The following is a 9,711-nucleotide window of genomic DNA, read 5'->3' on the forward strand; positions in this document are numbered from 1 at the left end:
GAGAAACCTAGAAGTTCCGCAGTATGCTACCGTTCTTGAAACAGGACAGGGCAGTCGAGATCAAGACGGCCATCCAGTCAGGAAATGGGAGAAGTGAGCAGGTGCACCGTTTCCTGAGGTCCTGGTGGTGGGGGCCTGGAGATTCCAGCACGCTGGTGCAGAAACCCCACCTCTCTCTGTGCACCCTGAGGACCGAGGTCTAACTGCAGTGCAAGGTAGTGCCGAGGGGTGTGTCCCTGAGACACACACAAGAGCAACGTCGGTACCCAGAACTCAGGCAAGACCGTCAGGGGAACGTCGGGGGAGCGTACAGACTTGAAAAATGCCAAGGACACCGGGAGGAGAATGAACTGCCAGACTGTGCGATGGAGACGACAGGAGGGGACTCTGCTGACCTCAGAAAGCCTGTGGGGACCCAGGGTCCATATTCACCCCACAGCACAATCTGAATTGTGTGGGTTTTTTAAAAAAACATAACTTCCAAGGAAAAGCATCACCTAGAAAGGAACAAAACCCCAGCTGGAGATCAACTGTGATGCTGAAGCTGCAAGACCCCAGCGGCCCCTGAGAGGCACCCTTGGAGACCCGCCTCCAGCCATGCTGTCCAGCCTCTGTGGGTGGCAGCCAGGCCGCCCGAGGCCCAGAGGTGCAGGAGGACTGGGCAGACGCTTCCTGAACACTGTGCAGGGTGCGTGCACATCACTGGTGTGCACCCCACAGCAGGTGGGTCACTCAATGGCTGCATCCACACCACCACCCGTATGCACACTCACACACACAGACACCAGGAATGTCACAGTGTGAGTGACCAGCACCAGTGAGAATTCTGTGTGATTACCGTCAATGTGGTCACCAAAGAAAGAAGAACTGCAAACACATCTTGAAAGAAAAGATTCACAGTCCTTCAGAACATGTGTGCAGTTACCAGCACGGATGTCAAACATCCTTCAGACTGGGCGGGAATGAAGCACATTTAAGGATCGGCCACAGATGGCCAGGTGTTTACCTTCCGGGCTGACGAAGTCATGGCAACAGGCTTTTCTCCTTCCCTGTGGGAACCCACCAGGGAATAGGCTAGCAGAATGGGCAGGTAGGTACCTGTGTCTGAACACAGAGAGAACCAGTCACTACCTACTTTCCTAAGCAACCAGGACCATCTGCAGACTCGATCCCACTGGGCTGAACGTTCTCCTTTCGCCTCCGCTGCTCATACGGTGACAGTGTGCCGAGTACTCGCTGCCGTCTCCCACTGAGCCGGGTACGAGGATGACGTCCCCACCACAGAGGACGGAGTGCTCCTCATTTCGTCGTGGTCTATGACCAGGGAGGATGGAGAAGCGGAGGGTGGTAGGACGGCTGCTTCTGCTCTCCTGGGTCGGCCCTCCTCAAGGTGCCCCTGGGCAACAGACTGCCGGATTCATTGGCACAGCCGCTGTGAGGACGCAGGGACCCCAGAGGAGTCTGGAGCCGGCTGGCCTTTCCAGACTCGTGAGGCCAAAGAGCAGGTGTTTCCCAGGAGGAAGTCCCAGGGAAGAGTTTTCAGGCCATCCTCCCAAACTATTTCTCCAAGCGGCAGCTCCTGGACGGGTTCCTTCTCAAGATGTGAGCTTTGGCGTCGCTTCAGGACACACAGACCTGCTGTGCTGACATCGTCCCTTGGGAAAGAGCTCCGGACAGCCTCTGGCATCTGAGGGGGACGGTTCCAGGACCCTGTGGCTGCCTGGGTCCTCGGGCTCCTACACACAGTGGCAGGGGTCTGGGCTGAGCCTTCTCTAGATCATCCCAGGCGACTCCCCATGGCCGCAGACTGGTGGGTGTGTCCAGTCCTCACTCCTGGGCAGCAGCGTTGGGGAGGAACACGCCACTGCACACGCTGCGTAGGTGGGGCATGTTTTTTAGTATCCTCCATCTGTGGACCCTCTGGAAGACAGGCTGCCCAGCAGTGCTTCAGAGAGTAAAGGCCACTCCTCATTCTATGAAGGCCAAATTACTTAAAAACGCGGCAGCGGTAAGCGCTGAGACATCTGTATTCAGAGGTTCACTGAGCGCCAAGATGCATCCAGGAGGCGCAGAGAGAGACCGTGGCAGGATCCAGAGGGCCTGGCTCAGTCCAGGTGGACTTGCCCAGGTGGACTGTGAGGCTGCGGAGCCCCTGGGGCTCTGGCTGCCTCTGTTTCTGCTCCTGTCACTGTGTCCTGTCTGGACACCAGAGAGCACCACCAGGTGTCCACCAACGCACAGCTCTGGGCACGACCCTGAGTTCAAATCCTGACAGGCACTCATGGCTGCTCTCAGCCGTTCCTTGTCCTCCTCTGCAGACAGGGACAGGCACCTGGTTTACAGGCACAGAGGGGGACAGAGGGACACGAGCTGTGCCCCCTACGTGGAGGTTCTGTGCTTAGCTCCCCTCCGCCTTCTGGTCAGAAGGAAAATATTCTGGAAGTGACAGACCGTCGCAATGCAAGCTTACTTGCTGGCCTGCCAGGTACTAACCATTTCCTCCTGTCACCGCAGTGATGACTGCGGCGGGAGGGGAAGAGAGAGACTCTCTCCGACAGTGGATGAAGCACAGCGCCCGTGCAACCTGGTCTGACTCATTCCAGAACCCGACCTGTCCACATGGGACGGCGCCTGCACACCTTACCTTACGTGTCTACCCTAAAAGCACCCTAGACATAAATTCGCAAGCGGGCCCTCCCCATCCCGACCGAGGTGACTAGCCTGCCGGCACCCAGAGCTGGCTCCTCGAGAGTCAGAACAATCGCACACCTCTCAGGAGTCAGCAAACGGTGCAGTCTGTCAAAAAGGTGAAGTATCGCAAAGGCAGGCGCGATTAATTTTAAATAATGCTGGATCCTACTTCCATTCGCAGGAAGCCACATGTATTTCTGCCTAATTTGATGGGGATGAACTTCAAAAACAGATTAAGCCTTTTTAGTTCTTCACCTCGAACAAAGATAATTAGCTTGAATATGGGCGCTGAGAATAAATCACCAATACTGTTATTTCAAAGACACTTCCTCTCCCTGGCTCTGGATTTGCCTGTGTCATGATTCCTAAAGCAGCACCCCATCCATAGAAGTCTCCCTCCCTCTCGGAACCGCCGCTCCCGTATTCAGCCCTGGATGGCCACTTTCAGGTTCCCTCTCCTCTCAGCCACAGCTCCTCAGGGACGGCCTGGATCCTCCGGCCACAACCAGGAGAGAAGGAAGCGAGGGGGCGGCTGCGAAAGAACCCAGGGCTCAGGTCGAAGCCCAGAGAGGCAGTGGGTGGGCACCCGCTGGAGCGGGCGCCAGGAGCACCCTGGTCTCTTCCAGTGCCTGGTGACAGAAGCCTGGCTCCCAGGGGCCAGGAGGGACACGGAGAGCCCTGTGCAGCTCTGGGCAAGGTTTCGTCAGCGTAGCAGCACAGATGTCCAGGCATCTGTCAAACAGTCCAGAGCTGCCTTGGAGGGCCAGGGTTCTACCCATCCCGTCCAGCAAGGCTGCTGTGCAGGAGCACGTCCCCAGAACCCTCTCTGTGCCCTGCACCGTGAGCTTGCCTCACTGTTCCCTGGAGTCAATGGGCACGTCAGTCACCCTCAGAACGTTCCTAACGCCGCTCATGCATTTGGTTCTGCAGATCAGTGTCGGTGACCACATGCTGAGTGGGACAGCATCCCATCTTGTGGGTCTTCCAGGGCCAAACACGGCCCATGGACAGTGCTGGGAATTGGGAACCGCAGTGAACGGGGAGGGAGAGGGCCTGTGCTCGCTCCCTCTGAGTCCTGGCCTCCCGCGGCACGTCTGTAATAAAGCATCGCCGAACCTGGCAGGACTGCAGGAAGGAACCTGCAAGTGACAGGCTGCCTGGGGGCTTCCGTGTTCTCCCTCGTCACTAGACAAGAAACCGCATCAGAGTCTGAGCACGTCCTCAGGTCTGAGAGTCGCTGTCGGCAGTTCGTGGCACAGAAGTAGGACTGGCGGACTCCCTATGAGTCTGTGTGCCCAGGCAGCCTGCAGGGCAGATCTGCACGGTTGCAACCCAGGCAACTAAACACCGCTCCCGTATTTCAGCCCTGGAAATGACCATCACAAGCGGTGTTTAGTTGTCCTGCAGGCAGCCTACAGGACAGATCTGCACGTTCGCCCAGGCGGCCTGCAGGGCAGATCTGCACGTTTCAGGCTCAGGGCGGCACCCCTGGGCTGGCAGAGGGAAGAACTGTCCAGTGTGGTTTGGGAGGCCATCTGAGGGTGCTGCAATAGGTAAAGACTCAACGCTGCCAAATACGAATCATCCTAGATCCACGTCTCACATGCCCCTTCCACTGACTGTGGCGTTCACACAGTGGCTCCCAGAGTCTACTCTGGGGCTGCACCAAGTCCGGTCACCTCCCTGTGCAGGTCGGAGAACAGAGTGGTGCTCCTGTCCCGCTGGAAATGTTTGTGTGGGAGGAAGAAAAGCACCTTCCCTGGAGAGCCGGCAGCGCAGGTCCTCCGTGCCCTCAGTGCTTGACCCCAGTGGGGTCCCAGGGCCCATGCAGCCCCCCAAACACGAGGCAGGAACAGGCTCCTGCTTCTGCACCATCCGCATGAGGCAGACCTGCCGGAAGAGCACACGCCCATCCACCCACCACGTGGCCAACTGGGCCAGTGCCCTGGCTGTTGCCTCCTGGCCCAGGCGTGGGTCACTGTGTATCTTCTGCTCCTCGGTCCTGACTCAGGGCACCCTTTGGTCCTCCATCACGACCGTCATGAAAGCACGTTTCTAGGGCTGCCAGCCAAACTCCAGCCGCCAATCCAGGGGTCTCCTGCGTGTGGACAGCAGGGCCCCGGCTCGTGGCTCTGCGGCTCCCAGCCTGCCCAGCGGGCAGCCCTTGCCTATTCTACAATAACGCCTCGGTCCTCTGCTGGTGCCCCTGGCACTGCTGCTTCTCGGGCTCAGGAGCCGCACTGAACACCAGAGCCCATTCTCCAAACCTGGTCACCAGACGCTGAATGGAGCTGCCCAGGACGTGCTCCCTCGTGAGCTCCTGTCTGGGAAGCACTGGTCAGTTCTGCAATTCCACTGTGCCCAGGCCCCGGGGCAAGGTCGCCCTCAGGAGGAGCCTTCTGAATGCTAGGACTGGGCTGAGCGCGTAGAGGAGGTGCTGTGGCGCTCTGGTGTCTGGATGGACACAGGTCTGTTCATCTCAGGGGTCCGGGAAAAATCTTCCACTGGATTGGATCCCGCATCCCTCCCTTCTCCCCACCTCTGGCGCCTCAGAGGAGCAGAGAGCTAATCCCATTCAACAACCAGCCTCGGTTAGTGGCCGCCGGAGCCTGCGGGGCCAGAGGCTGGCCCTCCTCCTGAAGGGGTCACGCCTGCGGGAAGGGGAGGCCCACACCCCGGGACGAAGGTCACGATGTCTTGGGAAGGTTCCGGAAGACAACTGCATTCTGTGGGGGAGGAACGAAGCCACAGCGCAGGAGGAACCACACCCTGAGGCCAAGTAGCATCTGCGCAGCCACCTCGCCCTGTCCAGTGACCCATGCAGCCCACGGCTCTGCCCTCCGGGAAAGGAAGCCTCAGGCCCCACGAGCCCGGAGCACAGGCTTTTTCCAGCTCCCGAGGTCCAGGCCCTGCCGCTGCCTGGCAGACCAGCTGGGGGCCGTCCTGCTCAGAAGGTGGCCAGGAGCCTGCACAGTAGCTGCTTCTCTGAGCAACGCGGAGAGACAGGCCTCCCCTCCAGCCTCTGGGCTGGAGATCCCAGGAACCCAGGAAGACCCAGGTAAAGGTCCTCGCTCCAGCTGCTCACCCCGAGGGCTGGCGAGGGTGCGCTGTTCAGGAGGTGGCAGCTGAGAGGCCCCGGCAGGGAGTGGGGACAGCGGCAGGGCAGAGTCACTGGGGAGTGTGAGGCTGCACTGGGGTTTGCGGGCCTGGCTCTGCGGTGTGATTGGGTTGTGCACCTAGTTTACTGAGCATTTCGCAAAAAGGCTGCATGTCGGGCGCTGACGTTCGTTGTCTGAGGTTTTCCTGCGGCAGGAAAGCCTGCGTTCGGATTTCCACAGCTGCAGGCCTTTTGATTAAAACTGGATTGTCTGAAGAGAGGAAGCCTTTCATTGGGGCATATCCTGAGCATCCTGGCCCAGGAGCAGGAGGTCCTGGGAGCCTGCAGACTGGAACCGTCCTGGGACACCAGAGGAAGCCCATGTGGCTTCTGGAAACCCAGGCGGGCGGGCGCTGCTCACTGTGAAGACAGTTCCCACCCCGGCTGGTCCAGAGCACAGCACGGGGAGCGTGGGAGGGGACAGGGGACCATGCCGGGAACGCTGCCCTCGGGGCCACCCACACTTGGGAACAAACAATGTCCTGCTGTGAGACCCGTCCTGAGCTTAGAGGCTGCTCAAGAGCCCGACCCCCCTCCCACCCAATCTGAAACCCAAACGTCCGCATCCAAGGTCATCAGACGGAGTCCAAGGTCATCCATAGGTCCCACCATCCTCACCGTGAACCAGTGTTACCGAGGGGTGCGAGGCAGGGGAGACCCAGGGCAGCGTGCGCACGCAACGCGCACTGAATCTACCGTAGTCCTGTCACTGAGCGCCTGGCACTGCTCACTGCATGCCGGGCGTTGGGTCTTAAGCAGGAAGCTCCCTGGTGGTTCCTCCTGAGCCTGAGACCAAAGCGCAGCATCCCTCTGGAAATCTGTGCTGTTATGACTCTGCAGCGCGATTCCCAGTGAGCCGCCGGCAGGGACTCCATGAACAATCCCGCAGGCAGCCTTGGCCAGGCGGCCGGGAGGGGCCACTGCCGTGTTCATGGGACAACAACGCTGACCGCACATGGACATGGCTCTCCTTACATCCCTGCCCAAAGTGTAAAGCCACCACCCCACACTCCCCACCACACACAGCTGGAGCTCACTTGGTCAAGAAGGAAAATGGAGAACCAAAGAGGGGCACCTGGCAGGACGCCCTGGAACCCTCCCTGGGACCCCAGTAGAACCGGAGTGCAGGAGAGGCATGCTGTCCCTCTCCTGAGGACCCCCTCTCCCTCGAGTGTCTCTTTCCTATCCCATCAATAAACTCAGGCCTGTCACTCTGAGCGGTGCGTCTGAAATCCGAGTAACCCTGAGAGTGCAGGGGGTCTTCCACTGCCTCGGTTGCCTGAAAGGCCGCAGCCCTGTAATCCGAGGCAGGTGCGTGGACACACATCCTGACCCAGAAGGCGGCCACCTTGCCTGTGGAAGGGAGGGTGGAGGAGATGGCGTGGCCCAGACCCTCCACCTGCCTCAGGGCAGCTGGGACCACCCAGATGCAGGACTGAGTGTGCTCCAGGTTCCCACGGGGCCCGAGGCTGCAGCTCTGCCAGCAAGAGTGACCACTGGATTTGTCCTCTCCTGGCCAACAGGACCACGTGAGACCTGGGTCTCTGGCCTCCAGGGTGAGGCTGGCCCTGAAGCAGAAGGTTCTCCTTGAACTTGGGGCTTTTCTGAGGTTCAACGAGTGATGACCACAAAACCCCTAAGTTACACGTCCTTCAAACACTTTGACCAAGATAAAAGCCCAGAGGGAGGGTCACGAACTGGAAGGCAAGCCGCTGGGGCCGCTGGTGAAAAACAACCGTGAGTAGCCTCTGCCACACGGAGCCAGGCGACTCAGGACGCGCACAGGTGAGGCGCATCTTACAGAGACGCAGACGACCACACAGCATCACCCACAGGAACACACCTCCACGTCCCCAATTCTGAGAGTACAGGAAATTCTTAAAACATACACAGATGCACAAAAATGCTATCCCAGGCACTCTTGGCCAATGGGATTGAACCTGGTTTTCACTTTTGTCTGTATGAATGTAAAATAAATAATGGGAAATTAGCAGAGAGCTACTTGTAAGCTGGAGACTATTCTAGAGGCAGGGGCCACTCCAGTTACAGGGCCTTCCCTGGAGGTATTTCCCATCACAACTTTGCAAAACTCCCTACAGAACCAATGGGCAGGCCCAGCCGAAATGAGGCCTCCTTTTTTAAGAACCCACACCTGCTAATCTGGTCCGCCGTGTTATCTGTTAGCTTTGATTCTGAACAACCGTGGCGTCTCACTGAAGCAGAGTCCTCCAGAAGGCGGCGGACAGCAGCCGCGAGTGTCACCTGGGCGGAGCCCGTGGTGGCGAAGGGCACTGCTCACTTGGAGACGCATGTTATGAAGCATGACGAGAAGTAACCACGCAGAACCAGGCTGCCAGCACCCTCTTTGGCGTGTCTGTATCATTTTCAAATCAAGTCCCTCTGCTCTCAAGCCCTGCCTCTCAGCTTGGTCTCCATCAGCTCTGTCTGTAGCAGGGAGGTCGGGCCTCACCTCTTCTGAAGGCCTGAGGCACTTTGCCAGGGTGAGCCAACGAATGCCCTACTGGTCATGTTGGGCCGCAGTGCCATCAGCTGGCGCGTTCGGTCCTTGGAAAGCTACGTTTCCACGGAGTCCATCTGCTGGAAGCGTGTTGGCCTTTGAGATATTCCGGGTACGCTGGTGGCAGGGTTTGAGGCTGCCCAGCGGCAAGGCGGTCCCAGCCGTCCGGTGGTGCCAGGGGCGAGAACACGCCCACCGAGCCTGGAGCGAGCCCTGGGTGGGCTTCCCCCCGGCGGCCCTGGGTGCTCGGGACGCCCCCAGCCACTGCCCTCCCGCACTCGGGACCCCGACCTGGCTGGCCTGCTGGGTGCGGATGCCCCCGCGCCCCTTGGGTTGTTCCCTGGGTGCTGGTGGGGCCGGGGTCCTGCAGCCTGCACACGGAGCCGCCCCTCGGCCGGACACACGCACAACCCGGGTCAGTTCCCTCCTCCGCGCCTCCTTCTGGGGTCGGGGCACGCCCGCCAGCCTCCCCCTCAAACGCCGCCTCTGCGCGAGGTCTTAGGGTGGCTCGCTGGGCCCTCTCGGAGAGCACGAGGCCGGGCACCAGCCCGGGGCTCACCTTTGGCCTGTGGGCACCGGGGGCTGCTGCTCCTCCTCTCCCTCCTCCACCTCTTCCTCTTCCTCCTCCTCAACCCTCCCTCTCCCGCTCCGCACCGCCTGAACCCCGCTGCGCTCCTTCCCTGGCGCACGTGCACGCGGCCCGCTCCTCCCCTGGCGCCCGTGCACGCGGCTCGCTCCTCCCCTGGTGCCCGTGCACGCGGCCCGCTCCTCCCCTGGCGCACGTGCACGCGGCTCGCTCCTTCCCTGGCGCACGTGCACGCGGCCCGCTCCTCCCCTGGCGCCCGTGCACGCGGCCCGCTCCTCCCCTGGCGCCCGTGCGCGCGGCCCGCTCCTCCCCTGGCGCCCGTGCGCGCGGCCCGCTCCTCCCCTGGCGCACGTGCGCGCGGCCCGCTCCTCCCCTCGCGCACGAGCCTGGGCTGCCGCTGCTCTTAGGGAGATGCATGAGGGCCAGCGAGGCCCGCGAGGTCGGGGCGGGGCCGGAGCAAAGGGAGTGGCGGGGACCTGGGACCGGCCGGCCGGGAAGGCGCCGGCGGCAGGCGGGGGCGTCCTGTCCTGCCCTCAGCCAGGGATGCCGCAGAGAAGCCGGCCACCGCCGCGGACGGAGGGCACCAGTGAGCAGCGTCGCGCTCGGTGGGCTGCCACGGCCCGACGACAGCGCTGTCCCCGTGAACCAGTCGGTGTCCCCCAGCCGCGGCAGGCAGCAGGGGCACTGGCTTTGCCCTGCAGTCCTGCCCTGGCCTGGGGCCTGGGGCTGCGTACGACCCACCCTCCACCTGGTGGGGGC

This window comes from Sciurus vulgaris (genome assembly GCF_902686455.1).
Source record: "Sciurus vulgaris genome assembly, chromosome: 19".
Lineage (NCBI taxonomy): Eukaryota > Metazoa > Chordata > Mammalia > Rodentia > Sciuridae > Sciurus > Sciurus vulgaris.